The sequence below is a fragment of the Amblyomma maculatum genome, chromosome 4 (genome assembly GCF_055883805.1).
Source record: "Amblyomma maculatum isolate TAMU_Amacu chromosome 4, ASM5588380v1, whole genome shotgun sequence".
In the NCBI taxonomy this organism is placed as follows: Eukaryota; Metazoa; Arthropoda; class Arachnida; order Ixodida; family Ixodidae; genus Amblyomma; species Amblyomma maculatum.
In genome coordinates this window covers 133,582,529-133,603,192 of record NC_139347.1, presented here as the reverse complement: position 1 = coordinate 133,603,192, position 20,664 = coordinate 133,582,529, and the positions used below count along the sequence as shown (strand labels likewise).

The 20,664-nt window shown below is 48.0% G+C and overlaps 1 long non-coding RNA gene across 1 annotated transcript in view; it reads right to left on the bottom strand.

The window, feature by feature from the left end:
• Positions 1–9,599: 9,599 nt before the first annotated feature.
• Positions 9,600–20,664, bottom strand: part of LOC146192613 (uncharacterized) — a 180,668-nt gene continuing 169,603 nt past the window's right edge. Inside the window, exon 3 of the long non-coding RNA XR_014706405.1 lies at positions 9,600–9,832. This is a non-coding gene — a long non-coding RNA (uncharacterized LOC146192613). The remainder of the gene's footprint in view (positions 9,833–20,664) is intronic.

Genomic DNA, 20,664 nt, shown 5'->3' with positions numbered 1-20,664 from the left:
CCGGGGGCCGGGCCGGGGGACGCTGGTACCCAATTTTACCGGTGGGTGTCCGGCGGCGGGTTTCGAACTGACCACCTCCCGCAGCCGAGACGGGCGCCCAAACCACTCGCCGAAATATCGGCTTTGCTCAGTGTGATTTCTAGTACACTGAGGTGTGCAGTGTGTAGGAGTACCAACTCGCCGAAATATCGGCTTTGCTCAGTGTGATTTCTAGTACACTGAGATGTGCACTGTGTAGGAGTACTTTTTTTCTTGAACGAAGATTTTTGGTTCATGGCCCCTTTTCCCAAGCATTTCACCCCAGAATAGCCGAGCACCAGACCGGGGGAAATCTTGTACGCATTGGAAACCGGCGGGTACCCGGCGGTACTGGGGATCGAACCCCGTACCTCCCGAATGCGAGGCGGATGCTCTACCCCAAGGCCACCGCTTCGAGCGAGCGTGAGTGCGCCCCAGTGAGTCGACTCATGAGTGACCTATGTTGAACAGCTCCGCTCCTCACGTGCAGGAATCGTATCGCCGAAATTCAATTATCGCTCACTTCTGACTGGTTGTGTAGCAGGTTCAGTTGTTGACATAACAGTAATAACGCTGACCGGTGCACGTGATTGTCGCAGTAGTTAAACCTGATCAGGCTGCGCTTCGGTCGCTCGTTTGGTAAAGTGCTTGTTTTGCCTAGTGATGCGCCTGATTCCTCAAATTAGACTTAAACCGACAGAGACCGCACTCTATATTAAATAAGCAAATAAATGTAATATTAACACGCATAGGAAAGCATCAAACAGCTGTAGTGCGGCGTCCGTTATTCCGTTAAGTGCACCTAGTACCGCGTGCATCTAGTACTGAGGTGTTGACATTGTACTGACGGACTATTGCAACAACTTAAATAAACTGCAGTAACCCAAGCGACGATGCAATATTAAAAATGCTGGCACTTGCTAACAAGCAAAACTGCAGAGAATTCGACTCTTAGCCTTGTGGCGACCTGGTTCACGAACGAGCCAGCACTGCGCCGCATCGTATTTGAAATGCGCGCCGCTTCCCAGCAACACCTTCCCTCAACTGCAGAGGAGAACCGGTACCCGATCGGTCCCCGCTGGCACACCATAAAACGAGACGTGTCGGCGTCTCGCGGCCTCTTGACTCTTCCCTCCTGGACCTCCGGCTGGACGCTGCCTGGCTGCTCTCCCGTCGACCCCTGATCCCCGCATCAGCATGGACGGACCTCCCGAGTGAGATAAAGATGTTTATTTCACGGCCCGCTGTGTGTGCGTGTGTGTGTGTGTGTGTGTGTGCGTGTGAGTGTGTGTGTGTGTGTGTTGCGCCTACCTCGGGCAGAGGAATCGCCCACAGCCTTCAACAAATTTAACCAAGCCCCATTTGCAGCAGCACTACGAAGAGCCACATGATGTCATTTGTTGCTAAGGGTTAATGCTCGCGCCGCTCTCTCCAGAAGTGAAGTCTGCGTGCACCCACTATCTGTTTTATTCGCCAATAAACCCTGTTGATATTCAGCGCTTTTTATGCTCCTCTTTCGTTCCGTTTCTGGTGTGCTGCGAGCCGATATGAACGAATACCAACTCGCCGAAATATCGGCTTTGCTCAGTGTGATTTCTAGTACACTGAGATGTGCACTGTGTAGGAGTACTTATACCTATATTCTTGCTCTCATCTTATTCCTAGTGGCGATCTGCGTGTGCCGGGCTGCGGTTCTGTCCTAACATACCGCCCATGCGTCATGCCCTGCAGATGTGCAAGCTGTGAGTGGATTCCTTGAACCCTTGAGAGGCCACACAAGGAGGTTTTTGGTGCTGTTGCGGCAAGCACAAACCTTCATGGGCACGCTGCCGGTGGCCTTCAGACGTGAAGAATTTTTGATGTTGGTGTACAGCACCGTAACGCGTCACTGAACTATTATGAGACACGATTCGGGCCAATGCTGCTTAGAAACAAAGTAGCATGGGACTAGGAAGAATCATCGATATCGGCGCCAAGGAAATACCGGGAAAATACAAGAGAGAGTTTACGGGTAGGTTCCACGTTTTTCCTTGTACATTGTCTGAAACCAGCAGGGAAGGTGGCTTGTCCGAAGAAGATTGGTCGCCTAGCTTCAGAGGATATATCCTGCTGCCTTTTGATTCTATTTTGACGTTCTAGAGAGTGAAAACATTTACAGCGATTGAAAGATTAAATGAGTAAAAAAAATGAGAGAAACGTAATTTTTGAGCGAGAAATCGCGGACGAAATCCACAGTCCTGGGCCCCAATGAAGATGACTGCCCGCCCTACACTTTGCACCAGCGTCTTGTGGTCGTCCAGACACGAGTTCCCAAGCTGCTGCTCGAGCATACGTCGATCGAGCGACAGATACTGATGACCTCGGCAGCGCCAGAGATCAGCTGATCACGTACGACAACATTACACTACACTACCGCTCTGAAAGACTTCACTGCCCTCCACAACACCCCTCCCTAACTAAACCAGAACAAATAACGTGGATATACCTCAGCCTGCTAAGACTCTTGCATTCAGATTATCCCTAGGCCACACAGGCACGTTCATACGGCTCGGCTAAAGCGGGTCGTTACATGTTGGCTGGCAGCTTACGCTATCGCGTCATCGTGAAGGTGGGAGGGAAAAAAGAGAACGAGGTGCCCTGTTGGAAGGCTTTAGACCACCGTGCGATAGAGGCTTTCGCCTTATTGCGCTTCAGTGGTTAAAAGTGCCCCTATGGCATAAAGCTGAAACCATAGAGTACGTGCAAAAACCATGTATTTACTTTCAAACCGAACCTATAGCGTAGCCATGCAGATAGCTCAGGCGTAACTCCAGGTTTACCCATAAGATAAGCCACATCTAATTTTTTCTTGCATATCTTCTTGCTTTGTGGCATTCAGGGCGCGAGCCTGGTGGTATATGCAAGATTCCTGTTGTTTTCCGGAATTGTTTATGCCGATGCTTCTCTGATCCTGCTCTATCGGCCTGACCCCTATTTTTCCTAACCGTTTCTTCTGTCTCAAAGTCTCTACATCGTCTCGAATTTTGCGATAAAATTTTGCTCCATTATTTCCTCCAACGCATTATGTATTCCCAGTGCTACTCGCTTTGCGGTGAACATAGCACTGGTATGTCCTGCGCTTGTTCATCAGCATACGGTAGATGTTTGTATGATTAGAGACACCAACATTCGGCATTGGTGTTTCAGATGACATGCATTTTGGTGCGTGTCTGAGAATTTCCCTGCTTCAATGCTTGGAACAATCTAGAAAACTTGCCGAGATTTGAAAACGCTGCTTTACCGCCGTGTTTCACAGCCATCTTCTAAAATGTGTGGGAAAGGGTTCCTTTCCCTTTTCTGTGTACTGGTTGTACCTGGGCGCTTAAAAACTGTAGCAGTCTTTCTTACACGCCTTAAACCATACAATGCGAATATCGCGAACAGACGAAGGGAGCAACGAGCGTGAAACATCCTTCCATTGAATTGCACCAGGAGTTTTATGAGTGCAGGCACAGTGTTGGTGAATGCGATGTCTTATTTCATGAATCTCAAACGCACTTCATAGTTCGTGCACCAACCAGGTCGCGTATTGCCAAGCCATATCCTATTGAAGCACTGGAGCAAACGGTACGGATGGATGGCAGAGATATAAGACCGTCCCCTTTGCAACGGATTGGTAACAGTTGCTACCATGCTCCTTTTTTATTTCCGCTTTTTAGGTTTCTCTCAGCAGTGTCACCTGGCGACAAATAGAGGCAATATTTCCAAAAGAAATAAGAGCGCATTTAAAACCAGCCGTTAGTGTTGCTTTGTTAACTGTCGGCTATGTGACACACCTGGAACGATCTAACACTGCTTGATTGCCTGTAAAGATTTGATATTATTCTGGGACGTTCTGCAAGAAACCTGAAGAAAGACTTCGTATTGAATTCTCACAGTGTGCGGTACCTAATGGCCACCAAACATGACCATGAACCATTTGACATGATTTTCCTTCTTGGACTGCTCAGCTTGTTGAAAACGCGGATTTTCGTCAGCAATGTTGACACAACCGAACTGCCTCCCATTATTGATGTGTTGTTTTTCTTTGCCGCCGGTTTAGTGCGGTTGTGTTAAAATTTGTTTTAGTTATGTGGTGTTGTATATTAGTGCTGGTGTTTTGTATTGATGTGTTTTCTTAGCGACTGTTTAGTGCTGTGTTAAGACGTAATTTATTTGTATGATGTTGTATATTTCAATTTAATTTGTTCGGCTACAGGCTGATCACTCTGTAAATAATGTACATAGCTCTCTTCTCTATGTAAGCGCGTTTAATAAATGCCTTGCTGAAAAAAAAAAAAAAAGCTTCTGTGGCGCATTGTATTAATACTATATATTTTTGCATTCAAAACATCTGCTCGAATCCCTTGAATGCAATTTTTTCTTGTTTTTTTTTTTTTACAATTCACAACATTATGTGATAAACCAGCCATGAACAAAGCTATGAGGTAACGGTATGACAACGGTTACACTATGCAACTACCTTCACCGTAATCATTGTCTGCCTTCAGAGAGTGTATGTTACCTTTAGGTGGCGTTCAGAGACACCTTTCAGCAACAATTGCCGCGTAACTCCCTGAAACCGTCGTCTGCTCGAGTACTCCTACGCGGTATGATTTGGCGATACGCCTTTTTTGCGACCGGGTCAATACTCTCAAAGAGCTCAAGTGAATAAGTGGCCAGTTGTTTTTACCAGGTGGTTATTCTAGAGACTTTGCTTTGTACAGGACATTCTGGTTCACAGTCTATATTTTCACCCATTCGTTCGTTCTTCGACCTTCTCCCTGGTTTGTTTCGAGACGCCCAAAATAAGGCCTGCACTTTCGCCCAGAATGTGTCGCGGAGAGGACGGCCTCACGCGTCGCGCTCTTAACATCTCATAACTGCTGCGCTCCTTCTAATGTTGGGCGATTATACGTGCTTTGTCGAGCCCATCCCAGTGGGGCGGCTGGAGTATGCTTATGCCGAAGCTTATGCCTGGAGTATGCTTATGCCGAAGCGAGTGCGAATGGCGTTTAGCCCTAATTGCAGCTATTTGTGGCTCGCTGGCACGTGCACCGCATTGGTGATGCTGTGCTGCAGCTGCAAGTAAGTGCCATCGGCGTATACTGGAGCGGGCGCAATATACGCCTGAACGTAGCCGATGCTTCTCCGCCTGCATGGTCTTTCATGGCCGCAGTGCCGCTACCTGTATATGAAAGGGCAGCCTTAGCCGAAGAAGGCACCGCGAAGCTTTTGCTCGACACTGACGGCATATTGGTACTTCTGAACAGCCATCAGCCGAACTGACCCACGGTGCCTACGAAACCTAAAAGGGGGGACAAGAGGACTGTTGGATGTACAGCCAGTGCTTGCGTGTGTCCGTACAGGCCTTTGGCTAGCGTGAATTATTGATGACCTCCCCGGCAGATAGCGTGCCGTCGTTGTGCACGCACTGTCTTCCCCCGAAACACCGGGCTCCCCTGTCCCCAACGGGGCTCCAGTGACCGTAAGTCCGGTTGTCGCCTCCGCACCGGAGCAGAACGTAATTGGTTTGGGCTCATTAGGCCTTCCATCGCTCCCCGAAACGGCTCGCGAACCGAGACAAAGTGTGCGCTAGCGTAGAGTGCGTCACGCCCCGCGAGCTTCTCTCCTCGTTTCCATGTGGCGCAGCGCCGCAGGGTAGTCGTTTTCGTGTGGGCTGGTACGCTGGCTCGTCACTGGCTGCTCGGCCGAGCAAACTTCCTCCGCGTGTGACGCTCACTTGGAATTCAACGAGTGACAAGTTGCGCTCTCGTACGACGTGCTGGGCATGCGTCCCTTAGGTATGCGCGAATAGCCAAAGAGAATGACATCAAATCAAATTATTATTCCTTTTCCAAAGAGGAAAGGAAGTACAGGGAAAAAGCCGCAGGAATCAGTATGACGAAGCCCTGTTACCTGCGGAAGTAGCTGGACAACACATTTTCGAAGTGTTAGGCTCTAATACGACATCAGATGTACAAGTAAAGCATAGAATCAAGGAAGGCAATAGTTTAAGTGCCATATATAAGCTTCAGGCTTCAGTTTGAACACTAAAACAAATGCAAAAACGTTTCTTACAAGATTGTGTGAAAAGTACCTGTTCCAAACAGGATATAATACAAATACAGTCGACCTCCGGCGCCGATATGAATGCGAATAGAGTAATCAAAAACCGAACTGAATACGAATATATTTGTGCCATAGTTATTCGCTATACTCTTGCGGATACTTGTACCAGAACGGGTATATGATACGAGAATAGAAGAGACATCTGGGCGAGTTGGTACGGTGACATGATATATAAAACAGCGCTACAGACTAGGACGGAGGTCAAGAACAGTGCCTGTCCTATTTGTTCTTGACCTCCGTCCTAGTCATTAGCGCTATTTTATTCATCATGATACGGAGACCATGCCCAGTAATTTCGGACACACACATTTTCAGCGGGAAGTTGGTGGTGAGCTAAATATTCCACATATCGTAAGACTGCAGCAATAAAACAATCAAAAATTTATGGCGGACATTTAGGCTGCGCTTTTAAGTATATGACGCGATAGCGTAAGCTTACACCCGACATATAAAGCTTTAACCAAGCCTTATCTGCGTCCTCGCGTGTCTATAGGGGGAAGATTGAAAAAATGCACTGCGCTAAAAAATACAACGACTAAATACACAAAGGAACACTAAACACGCCTGTTATTTGCGTGTTGCAGTCTTTTTTAGCGCAGTGCATTTTTTCAATCATGTGTACACACCAATTCACCCAACTTTCTATCTTACTACAGGGATAACGTGCCTGAGTAAGAATGCAAGGAACGTGGCAGGCGGATTCTGATATCAATGTTATAAGCATTTGTGGAAAGTGTTGTTTGTTTAAAACCAAATGATTGCTTTGTTCGTTTGTCTATTATTGCGAAAGCAATACTACTCTAGGTTTCGAGCCTTCAGCGTAGTGCTGCGGTAGCCACGTAAGTATAGTCTTACCCACGTGACGCTGTGACGTCACACCTCACGTGGCACTAGGGTGAGAGCTGGGTTACCAACTCAAACGGTTGGCGTAGCGCGGCGGCAGGCACGTCTTATCCACGTGACGCTGTGACGTCACACCCCACGTAACACAAAAGCGAGCGATAGGCTCTCAACTCAAGCGGTCGGAGCCGCGGCTCAGTTTGCAGGAGCTGCCAACTTGGGTCTCTCGTTTCACATGGGACAGTTATGTCAGAATCAGCCTGCTAGGACCCTGGAACTCACGTTACCGCTATGGGCCACTAAGGCACGTTCTTACGGCTTGGTTAAAGCGGGGCTTTATATCTGGGCTGAGGAATAAGAAAAAGAGAAGAAGAACGCTCGGTCATCCGCAGCTAATGCTTTCGCTCAATATTTGGTTCAGCAGCGTTGAAATCTTGTAATTTTTATTTTGTATTTTTTGTACATAGTTATAATAGTGTATCTTTATAACAGTGTATCTTTTTGTAATAGGCACGTTTGTTGTGAATTTGGTTTTGTCGTTTGGCCACCCGTTGTCACGATGTGTAAATGCGGGGTGCAGGCGTCGTCAAGAGGCTTCTTTGCCTTCCTCCTTTATTCTGACTTTAAGGTATATTGTAAAAATATGGCTAAATAAATGCCACTACTACTACCACTACTACCACTACTACCACTACTACCACTACCACCACTACCACCATCTCCCATATGAAAGAATAGGTCCGAGTTGTCAGCTCCTGTCAAACGTAACGACAGGGAGCCCTATACGTACAGACAGTGCGCGCTCATGTCAGCTGCCAGCTACCACCTCCCTCTGTCATACTCTTTTATTTTTCTTTCAGAACGCCGGCAGATTTTCTGGTCGTTTTCAAGTGGGCTGTCCTTTCATGCGAGAGGTGGCGGTGGTATTGGTAGTAGTGGTAATAGTGGTAGCTGTAGTAGTAGCATTATTTTAGCCATTATTTTGCAATATGCCCCCGTGGTCAGGATAAAGCAGAAAGCAAAGCAAATCTCCTGACGAGGCCTGCACCCCGCATTTACACACCGTGGCAACGGGTGGCCAAAAGACAAAAACAAATTCACAACAAACGGGTTTATCACATTCAGCGTTATTGCGTTGAAATGTGTGCAAATTCCCCCACGGCATGCTTGTGATTTTCTGCTATTTACTGTCATAAACGCGCCCCACTAGTATTTTATGACAGTTTTAAGCATGTCACAAGTTTGTTTTCTAGTAACAAAGACATTCTACTAGACATCGCGTAATGCGGAGGCAGGATAATCGGCAATTTCTAAATATTTTAATCTGGGCTCCAAGTGTAGTCAAGTGTCGCAAGGGGCGGCAAAACGTTAGGTGGACAGATGAGACAAGAAGTTTGTGCGATTAAGTGGATGCAGCTGGCACAGGACGAGGTTAATTGGAGGAATATGGGATATGACTTCGCCTTGCAATACGTGTAGTTAGACTGACGATGATGATGATGATGATGGTTGCCATAGGTTTTGGCGTACGCACGTGAAAAATTCAGACTTGAAAGAAGTATTTTGGAACGCGTCGGAAGCTTAACGCTTATTAACGATAACTTTCATTACTGCTTCTTCACAATATTCCACAGCCACCTCTAAACCAAAAGCGATGTCCTAAAAACTTGGACTTAAAATCAAGCATTAGCAGCGCCGCTGTGGTACTATAAAAAGCGAAGTAGCAAATTTATCCCATGACTGTCCTATATCATGCACAACGAAAAGTTACCCTTTGCTTGTGACGGCCCACGGCAGGGAATAAACTAGTGTCACACCAGAGTCGACAAGGGCCCACAGTTATGAGCCTACATCGTTCAAGAAGAGTTGTCCAGTTGGCGTCTCTCATAGCCTGAGCCGCTTTGGGACGTTAAACCCCGCAAACCGAATCAAGAGTTGGCTGGTTGAACCCGTGCTTCGGCGCCCAGTCTTCGAGGCCGTCAATATGAAATCATGAGCGCCGCCACACGATTGCACCGGGAAGCTGAACGCCGCGCTCACCAATCGGCACAGACTGTGGTGCATCAATTCGGTGGGTCTCGATTTTGCAGACAACCCTCGAAGAAAATTGCGCCGTGCCATATTCGTGCTTGATGCCCAACGTTCGAAAAGAATGTTCAGATATTTGCCGAGTTGCCAGCGTATATTCCGTTTTTGGGCTCAAGCATTTATTCAATAAGTGCGGCATTGTCTATATAAATGTAGACTCAACAGACTCAATAGTGGCCCAATTCAGATATATAGCGCACTTGTAGCCACTGCATGGCTGCTAGACTATTTTTTGTGTCATAGATGACTTTAGAGTCTCATGCCTTGTATATTTCGGAGCACAAATTTCAGTATGCTTGTATCCATGATCATTCAACTCAAGTTTTTATACTGTACTTGGATAGCGTAAGCTGCCGGGTGGCGTTTACATGTCACCTGTGGTCCTGGTGCACCCGTGTCACTTTTTGTGAATAAGGAGCAATATTGATTAATGACCTTCGTAGTTTTCATGAAAGCGACTGATTGATGCAATTGATTGATTTGATTGATGACTGAATGAATGATTGTTTTATTGGGTGTGCTCACTCACGTTGGGCGGCGGTGGCCCGGCGCTTGCCCACAGGCGCTTCACGAGCGCCGTCCGGACGGCCTCGGCCTTGAAACAGAAAGACGGATGCTGTCGGCGCCGCTAGGGGGTCGCCGCACAGCGAGGGCGAGGGGGAGCTGGGCACCTGCGCGCTGCGGGCTCCCAGGGCTGCGGGCGTCGGAGCTGCGTCTAGCCATACCGCGCCGCCACCTGAAGAGAGAGAGAGAGAGAGAGAGAGAGAGAGAGAGAGAGAGAGAGAGAGAGAGAGAGAGAGAGAGAGAGAGAGAGAGAGAGAGAGAACAGGACACAGGTCAGCATCCGTGGAGCCTTACTATACAAAACTAGGAAAGAACATTAGATAACAAATTTCGCCACCTGAAGAGAGAGAGAGAGAAAAAAAAAACAGAACACAGGTCAGCATCCGTGGAGCCTTACTATACAAAACTAGGAGAGAACATTAAATAAGAAATTTCCAGAAGCCACGCAATTTAAAGTGAGATGTTTGACGTCATAAGGCGCATGGCATGTTGTTTCCTCGTAGGCATTTAAAAGCGCATATTTAGTGGGTTGTGCAGAAATACGGGTGGGCGTGCCCTTCTTTCAATGCAATGATCCCTGGTGTGACAAACCCTGCATCACCCTCTGAGTTTTCAGTCGCTCAAAATGCTTTTCGCTTCGCTAAGAAACGGAATTCCTTCAGTGAAATTGGTTCTCTGACTGCTCTGGCCGAAATCTGCATTTGCGGGCGCAACTGATCAGATTGAGTGCTTTTAGCATCCTACACGAAGAGTCAACTACGTGCGTATACACACTGCTGGATTCTCCATGTCCGTAAATTAGCGACAAGTGAACATTTTAAAACTTGAATTTGTTAGAGTTTAAATTTGGGTCAGTTGGTACATGCTCTTGAAAAAAAAAAAAAAAACAGCCAGAAGGCGAAGGACAAATGAGAAGACGAGGCTCACACATAGACTGGTGTTTGTGCCTCGTCTGTGTGTGTGGGCTTTTTTGAATTTCTTCGTGGATACAACTTTTTTCATAAAAAGTTTTAGAGGTTCAACCATCCTTGAACCAAGTCTCACGAGCAAGCCATCGGCAGCAGCCGCAGTCACTGCCGCTGTTTCGATTGGCTCACTTCCGTGCTTGGTAAGCATTAAGATATATAGAAGGAGCCATCCTGGCGACTTAAATACGTCTGGGTAGTAGTAGGGTTTTAGCCGAGAAACATGGACGATTTCACGCCCACGTCATCGAAGGCCTGGCGAACGCGTAACGGGCTCAACAATGTAATTGTAATTGACGCGTGAGGTGTGCTCAAGGACGCGGTAGGGTCCTTGTTATCTCGGCAGTAGCTTGGAGGAGAGGCCAGGTGATGTACAAGGCACACGTCGCCAAACACGGGCTTGCAGAAGAAAGATATTGGCGGCGTGAGCTTAGTCAAAACGTCTTTTCTGTGGACCCTGGTCGGAAGATGTGAGTGAACGGGCAAGCTTCCTGCATTCCTCAGCGTATCTCGAGGCTTCAGACACAGTGGTGGCTTCAGAAGAATCGGGCCGGTAAGGAAGTATAGTATCGAGTGGTGAAGATGGCTCACGTCCATATAATAGGAAAATTGACGAGAATCCCGGAGTGGTCTTCGTAGCGGTGTTTTATGCATACGTGACAAAGGGTAGCAATGTGTCCTAGTTGGAATGGTCGGCAGCTACGTACAGCGACAACATGTCGCCTAGGGCATAGTTGAATCTTTCAGTCAGACCATTAGTCTGCGGGTGGTAGTCCGTAGTAGTGCGATGGGTGATGTTACATTGCTGCAGGTGGGATGAAACCACTTCCGATAAAAATACACGACCACGGTCGCTCAGCAGTTCCCGTGGTGGTCCGTGACAAAGGATGAAGTGGTGTAAGGCGAAGGCAGCAACATCGCGTGCCGTAGCAGCAGTTAAAGCAGCGGTTTCGGGTGGCAGTGTAGGAAAGCGGGCTGGGGGTGAATGCCTACTCGGCCGAAAGGACTTGAGGGGCAAGGAAGAAGCTGCATGGAGCCGGTGGAATGGTGATGGGCGACCTTGCAGCGTGGACGATATAGGCATTAGAGAACGAACTTGCAGACGTAGGTGTACATTCCGCGCCAGTAGAATTGCAAGCGAAGCCGAGTATAAGTCTTGAATGCGCCAGCGTGAGCGGCTTGCGGGTCAGTGTGAAATGAAGGGTAGATTTCAGAACCCAAGTGTCGAGGAATGGCGAGCAGCCATTTGCAGCCGGAAGAAAGATAATTTCGGCGATATAACAGAACATCGCGAATTGTAAAATGAGAAGCGTGGCGGAGAATTGCACGAGACGTCGAAGTGGGTGAAGGGGCCGAAAGCAAAGCTAGAAGGGAGGCGATCCATGGATGTCCGGGCTGCTGGACTTCCATGTTGGTCAAAGACATGGAACTGCAGTCGATGGGGTAATGGGAAACACTTTCAGGGGGTAGCGGAGAGCAAGACAGTGCGTCGGCGTCGTTATGCTTCCTTCCAGATCGATACACAACACGAATATCATATTCTTGAAGCATTAATGCCCAGCGAGCGAGGCAGCCAGTGGGACCCTGAAGGCAGGACAGCATGTTCAAAACATGTTTCAATCGAGTGAGATGCGTCGGGAAATCCGGCGAGAAAAGAACAATGACATCCAAATAGCGCAAGCAGGTCTTCCACCTGAGGCCGAGCAATATACTGTCCATCATGCGCTCGAACGTGGCAGGTGCATTACACAGTCCGAACGGCGCGACGTTGAAATCGTATAGTTTGGCGTCACGAAAGCTGTCTTGGCACGGTTTGCATTGGCGAGCAGATTTTTCCAGTATCCAGAACGAAGGTCCAAAGATGAAAAAAATTCTGCGCCTTGTAAGCAGTCAAGTTCGTCGTCAATACGAGGCAAGGGATAGACGTCCTTACGGGTGATTTTGTTCAAGCGCCGATAGTCAACGTAAAAACGGATGGAGCCGTCGTTTTTGATGACAAGGACGACGGGAGAGGCCCAAGGACTGTGCGAAGGTTGAATGACGTCCCGCTTAAGCATGCCGGCCACTTGTTTGTCGATGATTTGACGTTCGTACGCGGATACGCGGTGAGGTCATTGGCGCAGGGGCGGATGGGGAGCGGTGTCTATCCGATGTGTAATAACCGATGTGCGGCCTTAACTATGATGTGACAAATCAAAGGAGGCACGGAACTGGTCAAGCAGGAAAAGAAGATGGGTCTGTTGAGTCGGCGTGAGCTTATTGTCAATAGAGCTGGCGAAGATGTCTACTGAAGATGAATCAGCAGAAGTAGCAGTAAGCGCAGTAACTGGTATATCGCAAGGATTATCATCGGAGTTGTCACATTCTAGCATGGAGGCAAAAGGCTGGACGTGTACCAAACACTCACCACGAAGAGAAGAGAATGGGCAGTTTAATGGATTGATGATGGCCATGGCGCTACAGACAGCATCAACAGTAATCACGACCAAACGCAGGGGTAGACAGTGGCGACGCATGAAGCCGTCGGAAGGCGCGGACATGACAGAAACGTCGGAAAGAGAGTCGGATAAAACAGGCAGAAGAACGGCAGAATATGGCGGAATTGAATCATCGTCAACCACAGTGAGTTTGGCGCAAGTAGTAACGGTGTCGGTTGTCGTAGCATCACAGCGCAGTTCGCCATAACTCTGGCAGATATTGATAATCTCGCTGACAGAGGTAGGGCCTATGGCTGCAAGCATGTGAAAGGCGTCTAACTCAATGCCCTTAAGCACATGCTTGATGCGCTCAGTCCCTGTCATTGATACAATAAAGCGCTTGGACAGATCGAGGACGTCTTCGATATAACTGGTGAAGCTTTCATCGAGCTGTTCAGTGCGACAGGAAAGACGCGGCTTAGTGCGAAGTTTACGCATGGCCGGACGCCCGAAGATGTCAATAAAGGATGTCTTGAAAGCGTACCAGGTGGCGAAGTCCGATTCGTGGTTTTTGAACCAAAGGTTCACCACATCCGTCAAGTAGAAAACGACATTTGTCAGCTTCATGCTGTCGTCCCACCGGTTCTGAGCCCTCATCCCGTCGTAGGAAGCCAGCCAGTCCTCCACATCATGGTCGCCCGTGTCACTGAAAATGGCTGGATCCCGTTGACGACACGCACCGGGACAGGTTGTGGGTGGCGAAGCGGTTGGTTGGATGGCGTCACCTGGCATCGCGGCAGCGCGGGTACGACTGCGTAGCTCCAGGATCAGTCATCGCAGACTCCACCAAGATTATAACGAGCTTTATTGTAAGGCGAGCTCGTTTGCTAGGGCTAGGTCGAAGCTTGAAGGTAGGCGCTGGCTCGAACAGCTGGTGCTCGCGTCTCGTGCCGGCGCGCTGGCGCCAGGTCATCCGCTTTACAATTCGTAGTCTAAGCGCTGCGAGTCCGCAAGTCACACCCAGCTTCTGTTTGTTCTTCTCTCTCCAGCCTCTTTCTCCCTCCCCTGACGCCCCGAAGCACGTGACGATATATATATATATATATATATATATATATATATATATATATATATATATATATATATATATATATATATTGAAAGGGGCTATATATACACCCAGCACCTCCACCAAGTGTAAGGTGTTTATTGGAGCACCAAGACCGTAGGCAACGTCCGCAAACCAAAGCGACGGGGATAGCGTTCGAACCAACAGTGCAGTGCCAACAAGGCTCCGGCTCCACTTCGTCTACCTCTTCGGGTTGGCGCGCGAGCTGATGGCGATCGGGATTACTACAATGTATATATTCGCTGATCCCTTTTCCAAACGCTTTAAGTTTTATGCTGCGTACCGTTAAAACGCATTTCACTGGCGTCTTACGGCAGTCTTAACTACTCTTCTTAAAGAGAAACGTAAGCAACAACAGCGAAGCACACAGAAGGCTGACGGACACGGGCGTTGCAATACCAACCACCCCGGCATCTCGCACTTCTCAACTACTCGGTGAGAGCAAAGTGTAAACTGTAAGAGCCAGTTTTTCTTGTGCATCACAAGGCTGCACCATTTCCATCTAAATTTCGTAACAGTAGCTAACAATATTGAAGAGTTTCATCACATTTATTGTCAAGGCACTTTGCATTATATTCCGGTAGCAGGCTTAACAACTCAATTCGACTGGGAGACAAATATTCAAAGCAATATTTGCATACGCATCGAAACTTCAGACAATTCGTATCAGTATGATTATGAAAATATCTTATTAAACGTGAGAGCTTTACAACTGTCTGGAAGCGTGTAGTGAAGACTTGCGCCTCCATCAGAGACTGGCGCCGCAGAATCGGGAAAGCAGTAAGCCTTAAAAGACGTTATTTTAACCCGAGTGAATTAGCATTGTGAACAGCTCGCGAACACGTGATGGCTGTATGAAGTAAGTGGCTCTAGATGTAGCGACTTATTTAGTCAGATTCTTACCGCAGAACTTTGAAGCTAGAGTTGAATTCAAAACTTCCGGACCATTTTCCTGTTTTTAAGTGGACAAAGGACGACGCGTGGGGAGTACCACCCATTGTGAAATATGTGTCTGTCAACTCCAAGTTCGCCAGGCACGCAGCGCCAGAGCCACTGGATCGAATAAGGCGCATTCTCTCAATTACCCACCGCCAGGCACGTTCGAATGTGTACCATGCTTCCCAAGACGCGTTGGCCAATCAAAGGCGGGTTTTTCGATGGTGCTTTATGTTCAGTACGCAACGCACGTATGCCGTGAGGAGAGTACGAATGCTAAGCACGCTTTCACAATCACTGAACAAAATTCGGAGCGCAGTTGAGTTCCACCTTTAAGGGTCTGCCGCATCAGAGTTAATGGCTTCCGTTTGCTAGCTCTCCTTGCGGATCTTCCTCGAGCACATGTACTTTGATACTGGTCTAACTGATTCCTTAATTTGTTTTATTAGTATCTCACGTGTACTATTAGCGACAGTCGCATGTGAAAGCTCACAAGATGTAGGTGTAATTCCGCTTAACCCTTCGTGGCCAACGGATAGCATGTATGCCTGGAATGCAAGGCGGCTAAAAGGCGGATTCCGGTCTCACCCATCAGTCTGAAAGGTGACGCGCGAGTTGGCAGTTGGCAGGGATAGAAAATAACCTTCCAGAGCTCTTGGATGCCCAGTCAGGCACGCTTGTCCTAGTCCATGCAGGTGCCTTCGTAAGAGTTGAAAAAAATATTAAGGCGAAAGACTTATTGCCTCATCGTTGTCGTCAGCAGCAAAAATGTCACACTTTTGCGGCTGCTCTGATACTGGTTTAGATGGAATGACGTCATGGAGGTCTCGACCAATCAGAGCACCACCACAGTATGCGCGAATGCATGCCTTATATGGCCATATGGCAACCAATGATTAATTACTAATTAATAACGGCATAAATAATTATTGACGAAATACTTGAATAATTACAAACTAGCAATTACTAATCAGTGATGAATTTATTGCTAATTACAAATGCCTAAGTTCTAAATACTAAATGCTTACGGTTTATTAAATAGTAATTACTAATTAATCATTAATTGCTAATAAAATTAATTAAAATAATTTCTGATTACTAATTGCTGATTAGTTACTAAGTACAAATGATGACTTAATAATTACTAATCAGTGGAAGTTGCATTATTAGTTCTTTAATTACTCATTAATGCCGCGCACCCGGTAAAATCAACCACAAAACAGTAAACGTAGAACAACTGCAAAGGATACAAGCAGCATAAATGCACTCGCAGAATGCGAAAGAGTAGTCGCTTGCTTTAATCGTAGCAGCACGCATCGCTACATGTGGAACAGTCGCGTAGCAGCATGCAGCACTCAGGCTGTCTCCTTTTACCACTTTAGTCGCCAAAGCATCCTCGAATTTTTGTTCACTCCGGAAGTGTCAAGAAATGTTACATTCTTCCCGTATACACGTGTTCGAACCACCGGTGACTCCAGAATACGGAGGAGCCAGCGACGCCGTGGAGTGCGTTGACAGCGAAAGCGAAGTCATCACATTTGTGCGTGCCTGAAGTTGAGTCCCGGATGCTAAACGCGAGTGATCTAGCCCGCTCTATAATACAACGTGCACTTCACACACTAAAATTACATTTCTGTAGCAACACATAAAATAGGCATTGTCTAAACTCCAATCGTTTTCCAAGGCACTTTTGTGCAACCTTCCATCGAGGGCTGAAGAGTATACCGTCCAACGGTTCAGCATCAAGAGCGACCCAGCTGCAGCTGAAGGCCCACCATTCGCAGCACTTTTGACGAGTCGTGTTATCCAGCTTGGCGTCGAAGAAGGCGCAGCTTCAGCTTCATCATGAAATTAGAAAAGTTCGGAACGCCTGCAGTGCCGTACGCCGCAAGCTTACCGCAACGGTTCCTAGAGCAAGCGCAGAGCACGACTGTGCTCTTACCAGGCACGCGACCGGTTGTCGATATAAGCCTATATTATTTCGCGTTAAAGCATGCAAACGACGCTTTGGGATTGATTCACGCTGTAAGTGAACACCCTACTCATAAAAGCGCCTTATTGTCCAACCCGTTGTCGCTTAATGAACTAAAGATACGATTAATTGCAGCGGCGACTTGGCAGAGCAGCTGACGTACCATAAAATACCCCAGTCACACGCGCTACCACTTATATAGGCAACTGAGCCGAGAGTCATCGATTTTCAATCGTAGTTGAACACGAAGGAGTTGTGCCGCTGCTGCATATTTTAAAGTTGCGTAATGTTTCAGCGGGTATACTCCCCTCTCCACGTCCGAGCTCGTTGCACGCTGACGCCTCTCGAGGACCTCGATATCTCTTAGAGTTCTGAGCTGTCTCGTTGATTCGATAGACTATTGGATCAATGGCTACTGAGGCCGCTTGTGTAGCAGAGCCCAAAACCTAAAAATAAATAGGCTGTTAGTTTGAGGGCCTTCGAAATGCCCGTGTGACAACAGTATGGAAGTCCAAATGAGCCGCGATGTACCAGCGACAGCTACTACATGGCTGGGAACAAAAGCTTGGTTTTATCGCAGTTATCATGCTTACGAATACCTCGGTACACGTCAGCGGTCCTCAAGAACGGTTGTTTTTGACATTATGTCATCCATGGACTGATTATTTTAGATAACAAATCTTTTTAGGCTTCTTTTGATGCTGGCGCAAGGTATCTACGTAAGGCTTGCGGGAGATGCAGTCAGGGCAGCGGTGGAGGAAGTGCTGCTTTTGGACGACGCTTGAGCGCGCTGTTGACGCGTGAGCAGGACGGCGTTAAAGGCACTGAGTTGTGAATACTTATTGTAAATGCAGCTTCGTTTTGCCGATGGCCGTGTCAGGGACCTAGTTTTCTTTACTATATTAGTAATGGCTGCCATAACCGAGAACGGCGGCGAGTTGTGTAACAACGGTGATCAGTGATTCACGTTAACTTTAGTTCGGGACCATCTGTTAAGTGTAGCCACAGCGAAGGCAGCCGTGTGACTGGGATATTAACCTAATTAAGTTCGTGAACACTGACAGAAAGGCATCGGGCTTCTACCCATATCGTTCCTAAGCTTCAGTCATAGTCATTTGCACGGAAATCATCGGTGCCCAACGCAGAGGAAATTTCGAATGCACGAAAAGTTTTCTTTTAACGGCATAGGCGCCTGCGATGAAAGCTTCATATCCTCTGGGAAATTGTCAGACACCATGTCGTCTACGCAGCCAGTGCTCGCACAATCGAAAGCTGCTCAGAAAGAGGACATGATTGCCCCTGGTAGCTTCACGCACTCGAACAGAATATTTTTGTTTTTCGTTTTCAGTGACATGACCGATATGCTTTACAAGCAACGAACGAGGCGTGTTCTACAACTGAGAATAACAAGGACAGTGCTACGTGCCTGCTGGTCGACCCTCGTGGAATCTATAAAAAAGAACACAGACCGGACGAACTGGAGAAAATAAAGGACAGCGGTGTAGAAGATCAAGTCTATCCGTCGTTCAACAAACCGTGGCATGGAGTCGGACGACCAGCAAGCCGACACTCCGCGAATGACGTCACTTTCGGAGTTCCTAAATTTTGCCGCCCTCCTCCTGCCCTCCAGGAGGCGAGGAGGGTGTGTGGGTAGCGGGTTTTAAACAAGCAATCTTGGCTTCCTTTACGGACAAATGCCGCAAGAAACTTACACAAATGATGAATAAATTCGCTTTTATTTCAACCACTGCATTTTATTCCGTTTGAAACGTTCCAGCTTCCCATGAAGTGTTCCCCATAGCTTCTTTTTTAAACGCTCTCTCCTTCATTACGTCATTCATGGTGCGGTTGAGGTTTCCACCCAGAAGTGGTGGAGTTTACTGCGAACTATCATGTCCTCGAAATCAACTTCTAGCTCATTACTGTAGTCATCTAGTGATTATGCGAGTACGGCACTACACTGACCTTAAGATACCGTAGCGATATGTGAAGTTAGAAGTGCCGCGAAACGCACGTGACCCTTGATTCCGCATCGCTTACGTTAAAACCAGCTATGTCTGAAATGCGAAAGTTGGAAAAACAATCAGTCAAAATAAGCGAACACTTCTTCCACACATGTACCCCCATTGATTGGCCCCATGCTCGAATACCCCTCCAATTGGACAGGGATCATTTTGCCACAACCAGCACGTCATTTAAAGGTCAAGCCTCTTGATCAGTGCTGGCATGCAGGCTTGTTTTGTAGAGAGCTTCTCCGCTCCGACTAGTAGCCATGGGCTCACTCACAGGCGAACAAACGAGCTTTTCGCTACCTCACGGCGCTATAAGCATATTGCCGGCAGATTTCCGAAAGCATGGCAGGAATGATGGAATCGCATCGGACTTCGAACCATACCGCGGTGGCTGAGTGTTGATGGAAGTGAAAAGCGCAGGCGTCCGTGTGCTGTGCGATCTCAGTGGACTATAGAGGTCCCCATGTGATTGAAATTACTACGCAGGGTCCTTCTCGCCACCGCAGAGTTGTCCATTTGAGAGTGCCCACAATCTCCAGGGATAGGACAAAACGTAACAAGTAGAGAAGCCTGGGATACCCTGCTGCGAAGCGCGGGCCCTGCGATCCAGCGCCGCACCATCAATCTGCCGGAAGAGGCCGCAACAAGTCAAGGGCTACCTGCAGTGCCAGCCTCTAATCCGCGGGCGCACGACTCCCCGCCACCGCAGCTCTCCACTAAGGCACTTCTTTCTTCGTTCGCTCCCATCTGTCTCCCTTCTATGGCGGCGTGCTTGAGGTGACCGTCATGAAATGCGATAGTTAATTACTACGCTCTTTATTTCCTTAAAAACTATTTTAACGAAATACGGCAAATTCCAGCGCAGCCTGCGGCTCCATTATGAAATTCGTCTGCAGCACGGTGTGGTCTTCGAGCAGCACAATAAAGAGAACAAGCTCTAGTCTGGCGAGGAAGAAGTTCGAAGCAAAAATAAGATGATGGGCGACCTCCGCACTCTTAGCGGCGCTCCTTTGTTTACGCCGGCAAAGCGTGGCCTCCTGAGAAGAAGGGGAACGTGGTAGCATAATGGAGACAGCGGCTGTTCACTTCGCCGCACCGCGCTGAGAACGCGCCATCAACGGCACCGCTGGGAACGGTGCAGTGCGTTCGAAGCTCCCAGTCAGCGCGGAGGCCTCCCCGCAGCCCATTGCTGCTGTACGGGCCTTCGCTAGTAGCCCGCGGCGAAAGATTCTCCATGCGACGACAGGACGCTGACAGGCTCGCTTGTTGACACCGGTACAGTTAGTTGGAAGCACTGATGCCGCCTCTTTATTACTTTTTTCGAGAAAAGGCACCGTCTTCCCGCAGGCTCATCCCGCGCCCATGACGTCATCAGCGGCCTTCGCCCTTTGGCGATGCTGTCCGATGCGCTCCGAATGTCAGAGATACAATATGGCGCTTCACTGCGTGGAGCTAGACAGAAATTGTTTTTTTTTCTTTGCAACACTCAGAACGCTATTCCTGCTTGTGCCAACAGATCGCGTGCCACGTGCCTCAAGTTATGCTAAAGTCGCTCCTCCATGCGCATGCGCGG